Source organism: Triticum urartu, chromosome 1A (genome assembly GCF_056163025.1).
Source record: "Triticum urartu cultivar PI428250 chromosome 1A, HENAU_Tu73, whole genome shotgun sequence".
Lineage (NCBI taxonomy): Eukaryota > Viridiplantae > Streptophyta > Magnoliopsida > Poales > Poaceae > Triticum > Triticum urartu.
In genome coordinates, this window is record NC_141873.1 from 272,330,405 (window position 1) to 272,345,616 (window position 15,212).

Genomic DNA, 15,212 nt, shown 5'->3' on the forward strand with positions numbered 1-15,212 from the left:
AATGCATATAAAACATCCAAGGTTGATAATATAATAGCATGGAACAATAAAAAAATAGATACGTTGGAGACGTATCATAGCACTACACTACTGCCCTAGATCTACTTCCATATGTGGAGAACCAACGCAAGCGCATCACCCTCAACAACTCTAAAGTGACCCGCACTTTCATTGAGGATGCCCAAATGCCGCAATGAACTTGGTAACCACACATCCATGCATTATGTATTGTTCTAACATTGTTTGGATATCCTTTTATTATTCTCTTAGCTCATATGCCCATGCAACACTGACTTTTAACTATTATTTCTTAGATCATGGTGAGAGCGTGAGCTAGGGGGGAGAGATCTTCGTGCGCACCCAGTGTTCGAACCTCAAGGGTTTTGCCGGAACCCGAAATCCGATATTTGGCGCGCCAGGTAGGGGTGCGCTGAAGCTTTCCGTCTGTTGATCCACGTTCCACCGCTCCACCGCATCCATGGCAAACGCACGTCAAGCCCGCGCCGAGTGTCGGGCCACCCTCGCCGCTCGTGTCGCTCAGACAGCCCCTGTCAGCGGGCCTCCCCGTCGTTCTCCATCTCCTGTTGCCAACGCCGCTCTCGGCCCGGCAGCAAACGAGCAGCAAGCATCATCACTTCACCCCTCCGTGCGATGGGACGGCCGCAGCGCCACCCCGTCACTGACTCCGGCCGGCTCATCGTCTCACGCTCGCCGCGCACCCACAGACGCGTAGGCTGCGCTGCTCATGGCACGCGAGCTCCTGCTCTACCGCCCGATCGACGACCTCTATGAGGACTGGTTAGACCTCATTGCCGAGCTCGTCAGCGCCGCTGGGGGCTCCCCTGCACCATCCCTCTCGCTGCCTCGCCCACCTCTAGCCGCGGGCGATGTAGCTCACGGAGTGCCTCCGACGCCTCCGCATCAAGATGGCGCCCTCGCGCCGAGACGCGCAGCTCATGGAGCGCCACCACCCCCTCCGCGTCAAGACGGTGTCCTCGCCCCAAGACGCGCGGTCCTGCGGTGTGATCCACCATGGCGTGTGCCCGCGCATGAATAAGGAAGCTGCCAAGAGGTTCCCCGGCCGCAAGAAAACGCTCCAGCGCTCCCGGCGCCACCACGATAAGACCGCATGCTGCCTGTGGCGACGGTGCGCGAACAGCAAGGGCAGGATCCGCCCCTGCCGAGGACCGCGGTGGCCACCATAGGCTGCCGCACCTTCACTCTTGAGCTGCGCACCGTCGTTTGGCTAGGCAAGCTCAAGATGGATCTGGCTCCGTGCTATGACGGTATCCCCGACCCCGCGGAGGTCCTGCAGCTCTACGACCTGAGCACGGAGGCGGCCAATGGCAATGAAAAAGTCACGGCGAACTGGTTTCCCATGGCTCTCAAGGATGGCGCCTGTTCATGGCTCCTGAACCTGCCCGCGGGATCAATCTCCTCCTGGGGTGAGATGCGCAACCGCTTCATCGCCAACTTCCAGGGCACTCGCGACCGCCCTCCGACCGCGGGTCACCTGCGCCACATCAAGCAACAACCGAGAGAGACCCTGCAGAAATACATCCAACGCTTCAACAACGTTCGTCTTAAGATCCCCAAGGTGACGGACGAGGCCATCATATCAGCGTTTTCCGATGGCGTCCGTGACATCAATATGAAGGAGGAGCTATGCACAACTCTGGAGCTGTTCAACATAGCAACTAAGTGTGCAAGAGCTGAGGAGGGGTGTCTCTCCCTCCTCAAGCTCCATACTGCCGACCCAGAGGAGAAGAAGGCCAAGGTCATGGACGTGAAGCGCAAAGCCATACTCGCGGCAGAGCCGGACATGAAGTGCGGCCGGGACCATCCCGAGTCATCCAAGGGCAGCCGTCCATTCTGCGCCTTCCACAATGTGCACAGCCACAACACCAACGATTGTCAAGAACTCAGGGCCATCCGAGATGGACGCTTCGGTCGACGCCCCGAGCGCAATGACCGGGGCTACGACCGAGGAGGAGGACGAGGTGGAGGACGCTGGGACGACCGCGGCCCCCGCCAGGAGTGGCGTGACCGGCCTCGTGAGGACCACTGGCAGGAGCAGCCTCGTGAGGGCACCTGGCGCGACCAGCCTCGCGAGGACTATCCTCAGGGCAATCCTGGCCTCCCTCCACTGCCACCACCACCATGAAGGAACGACGACCACCATCAGGACGAGGGGGCTGGGGGCTTCCAGGAGCCGCACGCCATCGCTTGCATCTTGGGTGGTGCTCGGGCCCCGGCTTCCCAGCGCATCTTCAAGCAGTTCTCTCGCGAGGTGAATGCAGCCCTCCCCAGGCTCGAGGCCACGAGCCCGCTCAGGTGGTCCAAGTACGCCATCACCTTCAGCTCGGCGGAGCAGTTCAAATGCACGGCGACCGCCGGCATCCTCCCGATGCTATGCTCACCCGTCATCAGCAATGTCCAAGTCACCAAGACCCTCATCGACGGCGGTGCAGGGCTTAACGTCCTGTCTGTCGAGACATTCAACAGCCTCCAAGTGCCATACGATCAGCTTCAGCCCACCAAGCCCTTCTCAGGAGTGACTGACGGCTCCACCACCCCGATAGGGCAGGTCCGCCTCCCTGTCACCTTCAGTCAGCGTGACAACTACCGCACTGAGCTCGTCGACTTCGACGTTGCTCACATCCATCTGCCATACAATGCCGTCCTTAGGTACCCAGCATTAGCCAAATTCATGGCAGTGACCCCCCATGGCTACAACATCCTCAAGATGCCAGGAAGAGGCGGAATCATCACAGTCCCCTACGAAGAAAGAGATGAGGTGTGCTCCCTCGAGCGCGCCTTCCAAGCCGCAGCATTCGAAGACCCTGACAGCAAGGGCACACAGTACCCTCCTGAAGCCACCCTCAAGAAGAAGAAGCAACTAGTCCGCACAGGACCTAAGGGGAGCGGCACCTCTAGCAGTGCCATATCAGGATCGGCGCCCACACCTGGGGAGCCTCCCTCCCTCGCATAGGAAGGCACGCCTAGCGCCCTCCTCGGGCAGGGCTCAGGGGCTCTCTTCTGGAGGGCCTCAGACCTAGCCGACATCATGAGGGAGGCGCTTGGGCACCACGTGGAGGCGTGCTCCGTGGCACCTTTCCCTTAGGAGGGCACCGGGCGAGGAGCGCCCGATGCTCAGGAGTTCATCGTCAAGGCCATCCAGGAGCTTCAAGAAGCAAGGGCAATATGCGGCGACCGCCGCCCACCTGGTGCAGCTCCCCATCCAGGCGAGGATGGCGGGCTGCGCGTCTGCGTCGACATCCTAGGGCTCAACAGGGCCGCATCTTAGGAGCGCCTCTGGCCTTCACGCGCTAGCCGGTGAGAGGGTCCACCTCACAGCTATGTTCGCATGCCGTTTGGCCTGCCGAGCGTGGCAGCTACCTTCCAGCGCAACCTATGAAGCATCCTGGCAACCTAGGAGGCCAGGCATCACGCGGTCCTGGCGGAGATGGAGACGGTCCTCGGGGAGCCACCTGAGCCCCCAGAGCCTCCCGAGGCTTCGGGTCTTGGCGGCTCATGAGGAGTGACTTCTTCAGCGCGCACCTTCAGCTACCCCAACACTCCTTCGGCAACAAAACCAGGTGACATTTTCCAAGTTCATTCAGCTGGGAGCGCCCCTCGGGCTACATTATTCCTAGGTCGCATGGGCCTGTCCCTGCGGCGTGTATCCTCTTACATCTTTAGCTTACCTCACTGGGGGCGCCCCTTGGGCTACATCATCCCCAGGCCGCTCGGGTCCGTCCCAGTGGCATGTATCGTTCTTGCATTTATCTAAGCCAGTTTGTCCCTTGCATAAGCTATCTATGGTTATTACCTGCTTGATTGTCACCCATCGTGACCACCCGTGTCGCTGATCTGCCCCATGCTCGTCCCGCAATGGGAGCTACTCATGCTGGCACGATGCTTGTGCTCGGGTCTGTCCCCGCAACGCTGAAAAATCTGAGCGGTCGAGCTCTGGCTCGTGGCACGCCCATGCACGTCACCTCACCAGACACTCAGTGCCTTCATCTTCTTGCGGAGCGACCAGTGGCAGACCGGCAATCGTAGTGGCAATTTGTGTCCCTCCTCATGCTAACTGCAGGAACCTCCTGAGGACAATAGCAGGCGGTACCACGGGCTCCCTCTTCTCCCATGCAATTCGCTTGCGCGATAAAAGGGGGCTCCTTAGCATTGCGAGTCAGGAGCTCTTACTGGCTCTCCATCCCTCACCCCTGGCCTTGACCACGGCACCGCGACCTGGCATACCAGCAGCGGCTGAGCTCACTCGAGGGCCGGGACCTGAGGACGTAGAGCTCATAGAAGAGCGTGGAGAAGAGGGGGAGGCTCGCACGATCCTAACCTAGCTACACTACGGCCGTCGACGCATGAGTTTGGAGCAGCACAAGGAACCGACTCTGGACTGCCAAGATAAGTTTCGCGCCCGGGTCTACCAAGTGCTACGGCATAGGATTCTCACTTGTTGCAGCCTTGTCACGGCAATGTCGCCTCCCTTTCCTACCTCTCGGTGGCTGCTTGTGCGGTAAAGGGGACCTCTTGAGCATCGCGCCTCAGGAGCTCTTACTGGACCTCGGGCCGCTCACCTCCTGGCCTTGACCATGCATCACGACCTGGCATACCAGCGACGGCTGTAGCCTGCCTGGGGACCGGGACCTGTCGGCGTAGAGCACCAAGCTGCTGCGGGGTTGGAAAGGGGAGACCGAGCCGAAACAGGACATGTGTTTGCAAATTTTCATAATAAGGATAATATCAACAAAAGACATTACAGACCCTTTACACGCCCCCGCAGGGTCCATCTCGATTCCTCGCAGGGAACAAAAGAAGGGAGTTTCTAGGGGCCCTATCTACACGCGCCAGCGCGAGCGACGCCATCATCAACAGTGGGCCATGGGAGGCCGGCGCCAACCCCATCCAGATCAATGACAACGGCGGCCGGACGCTGCGGCCTTGCTCCAGGCGCGGCGAGAGCTCGGGGGCACGTAGCTATCGTCGCTCGTCTCTGGGGTCTCGTAGGGCTCAGGAGAGTCGCTGGACTCCCAAGTGCCGCCACTACTGCTGGAGGAGCTGCTGGCAAAGCCAGCGGCAGGCTCGGCATTGGCCGTTGCGCCGTCCCGACGACCCCCTTCAGGACAGCACTCCAAGCAGCGGCCTTCCTCGTCGAAGACCTTGAAGAACATCGTGGAGGCGCCGTCGCACTCAAAATAGATGCGAGGGTGCCTTCCGCACGACAGACTCGAGCAACCTCGCCCCTGCCGCGGGTCATGAAGATCTTGCCAGGGAGACGGCTTCAACCTCCGCTCCAGTCACCAGGGCGTCGCAGTCGGCGTGCTGCAGCCAAAGCTCGAGGGGGCCCCTCAGCGGCATATCGGCAGAGAAGAACTGCGGAAAGCAAATCCAAGTGCGCGTAGGCATTGCCACCCACATCACGAGTTCACACGAGGAGTCTGCAGCGTGGGCTCCTGGGGTGACGGCGTGCGTCACCACGGCGCGGCGACCACGGCCACGGCATGGGCGGTGCCGCTCGCCGCCTCTCCCTCCAGAGCCCTCGCTTGGGCGTACAGAGGCAGCGGATACCCGGGAGGTGGCCGCTCGCACCAAGGCCTCAACACCTCCGGCCTCACGACTACGTCGCGGCGGTGGGACAGCCTCTTCTTCGGCGGAAGTGGCATGTGCTCGTCACGGGGGGTTTTGCCCTTCTCTGCGGCCGAGAACCTCCGTATCGGTGCCATGAGTGTCACTGCAAGTGATGAAACAAGGGAGAAAAAGCGAGCGGAGCAGGAACGGATGAGCGACGGGGGCTCCGCGCCCTCCTCATTTATAGCGGGAGAAGGCCAAACGGCGATCCCCATGATCACGGGTAATGATGATTTTACTCTACATGCAGCAGGGACTCGTCAAGTCGGGCAGTTGCCAAGGCAGTGTGGGGAAGCGGAGATGCCCACGTCCCATCAATCGCCACGCGTCAACCGAGGCCGCAGGCTGTTGGGGTCCATGGCGCTCCGCACTTGCCCCTTGGCTTCGCCTCAAAGCCAAGTCCGAGCGTGCCTTGGGCCCGGGGGCTACTGTCGGCGTCCTGGGAATGGGGGTCCCTAGACTTACCTGCCTGCAGCCCACGGCGTGGCTCCGCCAGCGGCCCCGTACGGCCCATATTCACCAGCAAACACTCAAGACCCTCACGAGGGGCCGAGCCTCGCGAGGCGAACGACGCAAGACCTCCTCGGGGGCGGCCTCACCAGGCTGGTTCACGAGGGGCGGAGAGATCAAGGCAAGGGGCACCTCGTGAGGTTCCTGTGATGCAAGCCATGACGACCAGGCCAGGCGAGCGCCAGCGCGCACCGTGTCCTCATTTCCTCTTTGGTGCTAAAGAGGCAAGCGCAGGCGAGGAGTCCCGAGGCATCAGGCAAAGGTTTCCATATCAGTGCAACAAGACCAAGACCAGCAGGACGGCAGGACGGAGGTCACCGTGGAGCCCAGGACGACGTCACCACCAGAGCCTTTGGCAGATGAAGACCACCTTTAGTCAGGATAAGTTGTACTAGTTGTCTCCCTTCAAATTTTGCCATTGCGGCATCCCTTCCCGCCAGCATTCGGGAAGAGGACCAGGGCCTCTATAAATAGGGCTAGCCACCACAGTAGGAGGCAACTGATCGGAGGCCATTCAGATCATCCTCATCCACACAAACTCACCAAGCACAAGAGCACCTCTCCTCAGGAGGCTATTCTTCCCTTGTAGCTGTTCATCCTCAGCCCAAGAGGCAATCCACCACACCACACTGGAGTAGGGTATTACACCATAATGGTGGCCCGAACCAGTATAAACCTTGTGTCCTTTGTTCCGCGAGTTCGATGTGCTTAGATCTGAGATCATGGTGAGAGCGTGAGCTAGGGGGGGAGAGATCTTCGTGTGCACCTCAGTGTTCGAACCTCAAGGGTTTTGCCGGAACGCAAATCCGACACACCCCGCTCGTGGCGTGGCATTAAAGCCGTCATATCACAAACCCCAACAACTCCTAGTATCCCTAGCTACCACTCCTAGGGCCAGTTCTTTTGGCGGCTTAAAAAATAAGCCGTCTCTTCCCCAGCTTTTCCCATAAGACTAGTCACAGTGGAGAGTAAAATTAAGGCGCCTCACTCATTTAGTTGGGCTTCTAAACTACTACTAGTACCTCTGTCCTGGTTTATTCTTCACCATTGTAATTTGTACTAAATTTTGACCAAAGATTTAACTGATAAAATGTTAGTGCATGTGACATATGCACGTATTTAGAAAATGCATACAGATACATAAGGTTTCCAAACTTTTCCTTTTACATACTTAATTAAGGACGCTAATAATTCCCGAACATTCAGGATTTATCATTTGCGTCTCAAAACTAATGAGATCGCCTTATAGGAAACTAAATTATATTCCTAATAAAAGCCACGATGCTCGCAGGAGCACTTGCAGCGTGCCACGAGTGCCCTGGTGCGCGGCCGTTTCCCAGCGCGCCAACACAACGCCTCTTCCTCAGCCTCGCAACTCGCGAGGTGCTGATTGGCGGCTTGCTGGCTGGCAAGCGCGATCTCACCAGTGTGCTGATCCGGCACCATAAGGCACTCCTCCTCGCTGGAAGCGTGCACCCAGTCCATGTACCGCCAAGCGTAGATGAGGCGCTTGGGCCCGACTGCACTCAGGGCTTTGGCACGGGCGTCCTCCGCTACCCTCACGGCCCTCGCACAAGCCTTACGCCAAAGAGCCAATTGCCTGACTCTCTCGGACGCGACATAGGCCTGCCAGGCAGCTTGCCCCGCGGCGCGTGCTACCTCTTGAGCATGTGTTGGTTTTCCCTTGAAGAGGAAAGGGTGATGCAGCAAAGTAGTGTAAGTATTTCCCTCAGTTTTGGAGAACCAAGGTATGAATCCAGTATGAGATAACACGCAAGTCACCTAGTACCTGAACAAACAATCAAGAACCTCGCAACGAACGCGATAAAGGGTTTGTCAATCCCTTCACGGTCACTTGCGAAAGTGAGATCTGATAAAGATAGTAAGGTAAATATTTTTGTTATTTTTGTTGTATAGATTGCAAAATAGTAAATGAGATGCGATGTAAATAAAAGAGATGCAATATAATAAGAAAGAGACCCGGGGGCCATAGGTTTCACTAGTGGCTTCTCTCATGATAGCAAGTATTACGGTGGGTGAACAAATTAGTTCCGAGCAATTGACAGAAGAGCGCATAATTATGAGAATATCTAGACAATGATTATGAAATATAGGCATCACGTCCGTGTTAAGTAGACTGAAACGATTCTGCGTCTACTACTATTACTCCACACATCGACCGCTATCCAGCATGCATCTAGAGTATTAAGTTCATAAGAACAGAGTAATGCTTTAATCAAGATGACATGATGTAGAGGGATAAACTCAAGCAATATGATATAAACCCCATCTTGTTATCTTCAATGGCAACAATACAATACATGCCTTGCTACCCCTACTGTCACTGGGAAAGGACACCGCAAGATTGAACCCAAAGCTAAGCACTTCTCCCATTGCAAGAAAGATAAATCTAGTAGGCCAAACTAAACCGATAATTTGAAGAGACTTGCAAAGATATCAAATCATGCAAATAAGAATTCAGAGAAGAACCAAATATTGTTCGTAGATTAAATTGATCGTAAATCCACAATTCATCAGATCTCGGCAAACACACCGCAAAAATTATTACATCGAATAGATCTCCAAGAACATCGAGGAGAACTTTGTATTGAGAACCAAAGAGAGAGAAGAAGCCATCTAGCTAATAACTATGGACCCGAAGGTCTGTGGTAAACTACTCACACATCATCGGAGAGGCTATGGTGTTGATGTAGAAGCCCTCTGTGATCGAATCCCCTTCCGGCAGATCGCCGGAAAAGGCCCCAGATGGGATCTCACGGGTACAGAAGGTTGCGGCGGTGGAAAAGTGGTTTCGTGACTCCCCCTCATGTTTTAGGGTATAGGAGTATATATAGGCGAAAGAAGTATGTTGGTGGAGCTCCGTGGGGCCCGTGAGGGTGGGGGCGCGTCTACCCCCTGGGTGCGCCCTCCTGCCTCGTGGAAGCTTTGCGGAGTTCCAAACTTCAACTCTAAGTCTCCTGGTTTGCGTTTGTTCCAAGAAAGATCCTCGCGAAGGTTTTGTCCCGTTTGGATTCCGTTTGATACTCCTTTTCTGTGAAACACTAAAATAGGCAAAAAAATAGAAACTATCACTGGGCCTCCGGTTAATAGGTTAGCCCCAAAAATAATATAAAAGTGCATATTAAAGCCTATTAAACATCCAAAATAGATAATATAATAGCATGGAACAATAAAAAATTATAGATATGTTGGAGACATATCAAGCATCCCCAAGCTTAATACATGCTCGTCCTTGAGTAGGTAAATGATAAAAACAGAATTTTTGATGTGGAATGCTACTTAACATAATTTTCAATGTAATTTCCTTTATTGTGGCATGAATGTTCAGATCCAAAAGATTCAAGACAAAAGTTTAGTATTGACATAAAAATAATAATACTTCAAGCATACTAACCAAGCAATTATGTCTTCTCAAAATAACATAGCCAAAGAAAGATCATCCCTACAAAATCATATAGTTTGGCCATGCTTCATCTCCGTCACACAAAATGCTCCCATCATGCACAACCCCGATGAAAAGCCTAGCAATTGTTTCATACTTAGCCTTTTCAAACTTTTTCAACTTCTACGCAATATATGAGCGCGGGCCATGGACATAGCACTATGGGTGGAATAGAATGGTGGTTGTGGAGAAGACAAAAAGGAGGATGATAGTCTCACATAAACTAGGCATATCAATGGGTTATGGAGATGCCCACCCATAGATATCAATGTGAGTGAGTAGGGATTGCCATGCAACGGATGCACTAGAGCTATATATAAGTGTATGAAAGCTCAACAAAAGTAACTAAGTGGGTGTGCATCCAACTTGCTTGCTCACGAAGACCTAGGGCAATTTGAGGAAGCCCATCATTGGAATATAAAAGCCAAGTTCTATAATGTAAAATTCCCACTAGTATATGAAAGTGACAACATAAGAGACTGTCTATCATGAAGATCATGGTGCTACCTTGAAGCACAAGTGTCGAAAAAGAATAGTAACATTGCCCCTTCTCTCTTTTTCTCTCATTTATTTATATTTTTGGGGTATTTCTCTTTTTTATGGCCTCTTTTTTCGTCCAGAGTCTCATCCTGACTTGTGGGGGAATCATAGTCTCCATCATCCTTTCCTCACATGGGACAATGCTCTAATAATGAAGATCATCACACTTCTATTTACTTACAACTCAAGAATTACAACTCGATACTTAGAACAAAATATGACTCTATGTGAATGCCTCCGGCGATGTACCGGGATGTGCAACGAATCAAGAGTGACTTGTATAAAAAATTATGAATGGTGGCCATGCCACAAATACGATGTCAACTACATGATCATGCAAAGCAATATGACTATGATGAAGCGTGTCATAATAAACGGAATGGTGGAAAGTTTCATGGCAATATATCTCGGAATGGGTATGGAAATGCCATAATAGGTACGTATGGTGGCTGTTTTGAGGAAGGTAAATGATGGGTTTATGGTACCGGTGAAAGGTGTGCGGCAAAAAAGAGGCTTGCAATGGTGGAAGGGTAAGAGTGCGTATAATCCATGAACTCAACATTAGTCATAAAGAACTCACATACTTATTGCAAAAATCTACAAGTCATAAAAATCAAGCACTACGCGCATGCTCCTAGAGGGATAGATTTGTAGGAAAAGACCATCACTCGTCCCCGACCGCCACTCGTGAGGAAGGCACTCAAAGAACACCTCATGCTTCAAATTTGTCACACAACGGTTACCATACGTGCATGCTACGGGACTTGCAAACCTCAACATAGGTATTTCTCAATTTCACAATTACTCAACTAGCACGACTCTAATATTACCATCTTTATATCTCAAAACAATTATCAAGTATTAAACTATTCAATGCACTCTATATGAAAGTTTTTATTATACCCATCTTGAATGCCCATCGTATTAGGACTAATTTTATAACCAAAGAAAATTGCCATGATGTTCTAAAAGACTCTCAAAATAATATAAGTGAAGCATGAGAGATCAATAATTTCTATAAAATAAAACCACCACTGTGCTCTAAAAAGATATAAGTGAAGCACTAGAGCAAAATTATCTAGCTCAAAAGATACAAGTGAAGCACATAGAGTATTCTAATAAATTCCTATTCATATGTGTCTCTCTCGAAAGGTGTGTACAGCAAGGATGATTGTGGTAAACTAAAAAGCAAAGACTCAAATCATACAAGACGCTCCAAGCCAAACACATATCATGTGGTGAATAAAAATATAGTCTCAAGTAAAGTTACCGATAAATGAAGACGAAAGAGGGGATGCCTTCCAGGGCATCCCAAAGATTAGGCTTTTGGTTGTCCTTGAATTTTACCTTGGGGTGACTTGGGCATCCCCAAGCTTAGGCTCTTGCCACTCCTTGTTCCAAAATCCATCAAATCTTTACCCAAAAACTTGAAAACTTCACAACACAAAACTCAACAGAAAATATCATGAGCTCCGTTAGTATAAGAAAGCAAACCACCACCTTAATGTACTGTAATTAACTCATTATTTATTTATATTGGTGCTAAACCTACTGTATTCCAACTTCTCTATGGTTCGTACCCCCCGATTTTAGCCATATATGCATCAAAATAAGCAAACAACACACGAAAAACAGAATCTATCAAAACAGAACAGTCTGTAGCAATCTGGAGGTTTTGAATACTTCTGTAACTTCAAATTTTTTGAAAACTTAGGAAGACATAAATAATTTGTATATTGATCTACTTCAGTTGGAATTGGTATTTTATCGCTCTCTGGTAAAAAATGAAAATTATTTTCCTGGGCACATACTTTCTATTTTTATCAGCAAGATCGAACAACAATCACCCAAGAAGATCCTAAAGGCTTTACTTGGAACAAACACTAAATAAAAAATAGAAACAAAATCATAACAGAGGCTAGACAAATTATTTATTACTAAACATGAACAAAAAGTAAAGAACAAAAATAAAATTGGGTTGCCTCCCAACAGGCGCTATCGTTTAACGCCCCTAGCTAGGCATAAAAGCGAGAATAGATCTAGGTATTGTCATCTTTGGTATGCAATCCATAAGTGGATCTCATAATTGATTCATAAGGTAATTTAATTTTCTTTCTAGGAAAGTGTTCCATGCCTTTACTTAACGGAAATTGAAATCTAATGTTTCCTTCTTTCATGTCAATAATTGCACCAATTATTCTAAGGAAAGGTCTACCAAGAATAATAGGACATGTAGGATTGCAATCTATATCATGAACAATGAAATCTATGAGCACATAATTCCTATTTGGAACAATAAGAACATCATTAATCCTTCCCATAGGTTTCTTAATGGTGGAATCCGCAAGGTGCAAATTTCGAGAACAATCATCAAATTCGCAGAAACCTAACACATCACACAAAGTTTTTGGAATCGTGGAAACACTAGCACCCAAATCACACAAAGCATAGAATTCATAATCTTTAATCTTAATTTTAATAGTAGTTTCCCACTCATCATAAAGTTTTCTAGGAATAGAAACTTCTAGTTTAAGCTTTTCTTCATAAGATTGCATTAAAGCATCAACGATATGTTTAGTAAAAGCTTTATTTTGACCATAAGCATGAGGAGAATTTAACACGGATTGCAACAAGGAAATACAATCTATCAAAGAGCAATTATCATAATTAAATTCCTTGAAATCCAAAATAGTGGGCTCATTGCTATGTAAAGTTTTGACCTCTCCAATCCCACTTTTATTATCAAGATCTAAAAACTCAGAATCATTGTGACGCCTTTTAACTAAAGTTGACTCATCTCCACTCCCATCTTTATCAATATTCATATTGGAAAACAAAGATTTAATAGGAGACACATCAATCACTTTTAGATCTTCATCATTATTATCATGAAAACTAGAAGAACATGCTTTCACAAAGCAATTCTTTTTAGCACGCATCCTAGCGGTTCTTTCTTTGCATTCATCAATGGAAATTCTCATAGCTTTGAGAGACTCATTGATAGCAAGCTTAGGTGGAATAGATCTAAGTTTCAAAGAATCAACATCAAGAGAAATTCTATCCACGTTCCTAGCCAACTCATCAATCTTAAGCAATTTTTCTTCATCCAAAGCATTGAAATTCTTTTGCGAACTCATAAATTCTTTAACACCAGTCTCAAAATCAGAGGGAATCTTATTAAAATTTCCATAAGAATTGTTGTAGGAATTACCATAATTATTAGGGGAATTATTAGGAAACGGTCTAGAATTAAAATTCCCTCTATTCGCGTTGTTACCAAAATTGTTCCTACCAACAAAATTCACATCCATAGATTCATTATTATTCTCAATCAAAGTGGACAAAGGAATATCATTAGGATCATAAGAAACACTCTTATTGGAAAACAATTTCATAAGTTCACCCGTCTTTCCACTCAAAACATTAATCTCTTCAATCGCATGAACTTTTTTACTAGTGGATCTTTTGGTGTGCCATTGAGAATAATTAACCATAATATTATCTAGGAGTTTATTAGCTTCTCCTAAAGTGATCTCCATAAAAATGCCTCCCGCGGCCGAATCTAAAAGATTTCTAGAAGCAGAATTCAATCTGGCATAATTTTTTTGAATAATCATCCATAAATTCAAACCATGTGTAGGGAAATTACGTATCATTAATTTCATCCTCTCCCAAGCTTGTGCAACATGCTCATGATCAAGTTGCTTAAAATTCATAATATCGTTTCTAAGAGAGATGATCTTAGCGGGAGGAAAATACTTAGAGATAAAAGCATCTTTTGCACTTGTTCCATGAATCAATACTATTTTTAGGCAAAGACGAAAACCAAGCTTTAGCAAGATCTCTAAGTGAAAAAGGAAATAACTTCAATTTAACAATATCATTATCCACATCTTTCTTCTTTTGCATATCACACAAATCAACAAAGCTATTTAGATGGGTAGCGGCATCTTCACTAGGAAGGCCGGAAAATGGATCTTTCATGACAAGATTCAGCAAAGCAGTATAAATTTCACAAGATTCATCATCGGTAAGAGCAGCAAGTGCTAATAAAATCATTGTTGTTGGTATTGGAAAAGTAACATAATTTAGTATTATCTTGAGCCATCATGACAAATAATCAATCCAACACACAATCACACAAGAAGCGAGTGAAAAGAGGCGAACGAAAAAGGGGCGATTAAAATGGCAAACGTGAAGTAGGGGAGAGGAAAACAAGAGGCAAATGGCAAATAATGTAATGCGAGGGAGAAGAGTTTATGATGGGTAGTTGGTATGTCTTGACTTGAGCGTAGATCTCCCCGGCAACGGCGCCAGAAATCCTTCTTGCTACCTATTGAGCATGCTTTAGTTTTCCCTTGAAGAGGAAAGGGCGATGCAGCAAAGTAGCGTAAGTATTTCCCTAAGTTTTTGAGAACCAAGGTATCAATCCAGTAGGAGATAACACGCATGTCACCTAGTACTTGCACAAACAATCAAGAACCTCACAACCAACGCGATAAAGGGGTTGTCAATCCCTTCACGCTCACTTGCGAAAGTGAGATCTGATAAAGATAGTAAGGTAAATATTTTTGGTATTTTTGTTGTATAGATTGCAAAATAGTAAACGAGATGCGATGTAAATAAAAGAGATGCAATACAATAAGAAAGATACCCGGGGGCCATAGGTTTCACTAGTGCCTTCTCTCATGATAGCAAGTATTACGGTGGGTGAACAGATTACTACCGAGAAATTGATAGAAGAGCACATAATTATGAGAATATCTAGGCAATGATTATGAAATATAGGCATCACGTCTGTGTTAAGTAGACCGAAACAATTCTGCATCTACTACTATTACTCCACACATCGATCCCTATCCAGCATGCATCTAGAGTATTAAGTTCATAAGAATAGAGTAATGCATTAGGCAAGATGACATGATGTAGAGGGATAAACTCAAGCAATATGATATAAACCCCATCTTTTTATCCTTGGTGGCAACAATATAATACGTGCCTTGCTGCCCCTACTGTCACTGGGAAAGGACACCACAAGATTGAACCCAAA

At 48.5% G+C, this 15,212-nt stretch overlaps 1 pseudogene; it reads left to right on the plus strand.

Annotated features, from left to right (window-relative positions):
* Positions 1-1,937: 1,937 nt before the first annotated feature.
* Positions 1,938-2,992, plus strand: LOC147990839 (uncharacterized; annotated as a pseudogene).
* The last annotated feature ends 12,220 nt before the right edge of the window (positions 2,993-15,212 follow it).